The sequence below is a fragment of the Tupaia chinensis genome, unplaced genomic scaffold (assembly GCF_000334495.1).
Source record: "Tupaia chinensis unplaced genomic scaffold, TupChi_1.0 Scaffold000567_1, whole genome shotgun sequence".
In the NCBI taxonomy this organism is placed as follows: Eukaryota; Metazoa; Chordata; class Mammalia; order Scandentia; family Tupaiidae; genus Tupaia; species Tupaia belangeri.
In genome coordinates, this window is record NW_006160080.1 from 3,347,783 (window position 1) to 3,350,469 (window position 2,687).

General features: G+C 50.8%; 1 protein-coding gene across 1 annotated transcript in view; it reads right to left on the reverse strand.

Moving 5' to 3' along the window:
* Positions 1 to 2,687, reverse strand: part of PHKA2 (phosphorylase kinase regulatory subunit alpha 2) — a gene marked incomplete in the record, with an annotated part of 84,256 nt that overhangs the window by 9,961 nt on the left and 71,608 nt on the right.

The window sequence follows — 2,687 nt, forward strand, 5'->3', positions numbered from 1 at the left end:
GCAATCCCTCCTCTGCCATTCTCTCGGTGATCTTGGGCACGTACGCACACACGCCCAGCATGAGTTTAAGCCATTGAGTCTAGGACTCGAACCGCAGTCGACTACATGGGAGTCCAACAACATAGCCATTATGCCAACTGCTGGTCCCTATACACCCCATTTTAATTGTATTTTTATCACTTTTTAAAATTATTTAATTTTATTTATTATTATTATTTTATTTGACCAGAGAGAGACAGAGAGAAAGCAAACCACCAGGTTCAGGACTCAAACCACAGTCGGCCACCTTAACCACCACACCACCTGCTGGCCCCCTATTTGTATTTTTCTAAAGGGTTTGTCATGGCTAATGTATAGGACCCACACTGGCCTTGCTGGGCTCTGTCCCCAGGCCTGTGTGTCCCATGGAATGCCAACAATCCCATGGGAAATGAAAAAACTGAGGGGCGGCTTGCAACGTGGGCTGGGTGACGGGCAGCTCTGGGTACTGGGTATAGGAGCGATGCTCCCTGGAGCAGGGGGAGAGCTGCCAGGCCTGGGTGGTGAGGCACAGGTAGAAGGAGGCAGCAGAGGGGGACTGAGCCTGACGGTGGGCCTTGGCTAGACAGGAATGTGCTGGGAGAGCCTGTGCCCAGGGGCTGGAGACAGGTGCGTAGAGAGGAGGCCAGGCTACTGTGGGTCACTGCGCCAGGCCACCAGCCCCTTGCTTCCAGCCCACTGCACCAGCCTCCAGATTCACCCTGGCACCTGTCCTGCCCTCTACCTCCTAGGCCCTACCTCTGTGCTACGGTCACAGCAATCCTTCTATTGAGTCATTGGAAAAGTCATGATGTATCTTTTTCTATGCAAAAATGTCCAATGACCCAGGGCCGGCAGGGACCGTAGAGTTAAGGCACTGGACTCCCACATGGCCGACTACAGTTTGAGCCCTGGACCCAGCAGCTTGCTCTCTCACTTTCTCTTTCTCCAAAGGCAAGTGTGATGGTGTCACTGCCTACTCAAAATTCTTCCAGGTTTCATTCTGCCTTCAGGATAAAGCCCAAACAGTCCTCCCAGCCCCACCTGTGGCCCTACTGACTCATGCCCCACATGCTCCTCTCAGCTCCCCACTCTGGCCAGCCACACCACACTGGGCCTCTGCATACGCTGCTCCCCTGGGCAGGCCCAGCTCAAAGGTCCCTTCCTTAGGAACGTCCCTCGTGCCCAGCATGCCCACCTGAGCCCACTGAGGTCATGGGCACTGCGGGAGGACATTTACAGGACGAAGGGGAGAGGAGCATCACAGGAGACTCCACAATCAGCCAGGGATGGAGGAGGGACAGCAGGCACGTAGAAAACAGAAGCCCAAAGGGGTCTGGGAGCCACAAGGACATCTGAACGGGGGGTTATTCCCTGGAAACATGTGTCTCAGACACCTCAGGATGGAATCAAAATCCTAAGCCTATTTGGGCATCCCAATTTATAAAAATCGGACAATTATGAAAGACAATTAACAAATAATGTTATATTTTTAAAAGACAGCATGTCTTCTGTCCTGACTTGCAATTAGGCTTTCAGATGACATTTCTTATTTCCCAGATTAACACACATTTAAAGTTCTGCATCTGGTGACAAATTTTCAGTAATCATCTGTGACGGGCAGGGGCATGTTAAATGTTCACCCTGTATTTTTGCCTTTTATGGACCGGGCACTGGAAAGAACTTGAAAATTACTCACGGAAAAGGTTCTAGAGCACACCTCCTTCAGGAAAGGAGAAAAGCCACAACCCACGTCCGAGTGCCCGGCATGGCCTCTGTTTGTGCTGGCACACACCTGGGAACAGTACCAAGTACCCAGTGTCCTTCTTATTAAATCAGAAGAGTGCCAGCCCACGGCACATTTCTTTGGCTTATGAAGCAAATTCACCAATGTGTCTGCAAACCACCTGGCTTTTTCATGAGGAGGAGAAATGGTAATTTCTTCATTTATAATTAGGGAGCATTTGAGAACAAAAATCACCCCAGGACTTGGGCGACTGCATTTGCTAGCGCTGATAAAAGCAGAGTGAGGGGCCGGCAGGGGGCGTAGAGTTAAGGTACTGGACTCCCACATGGCCAACCACGGTTTAAGTCCTGGACCCAGCAGCTTGCTCTCTCACTCTCTCTTTCTCTCTCTGGTGAGTATATGTGCCCTATAGCAAATTTAAAAATAAAAATAAAAAATAAAATTTAAAAAACAGAACAAAACAAAGCGAGCAGGACAGACAAAAGGCCAACGAGCTCTCCAGTGTGTTGTGGGGACCCCGGAGGTCTTCTCCCTGCCCCGTAGGGTGATGTTTAATGCTTTTACCCAAACTCAAAGCTGGGACACTCAGATGACATGCAAAGGCAGCCCTGTCACCCTGGTGCTCAGGGGCACTCCCCTAATGCACATGTGCAAGTGATGGTACCTGGGACGCACAACACCCACAAACCATGCCGGCAGTGGAGGAAAAGGCTCTCTATCCAAACTGTGAGAAGGGCATCTCCAAACTCCGGAAGCAGGATTCTTGAGCCCAAGGCTCAGTCCAGGTGGTTAAATAGGAGTCCTGCACGCTCACGTTCCATGCCCAGGGTCCAGCACTGGTGGCAATTTGCACATGGGGGAGGCATCCCCGTGGAGGGCACTGGGGTAGTTACTTACTGCTTCTTTCAAAACCAAACTCTTT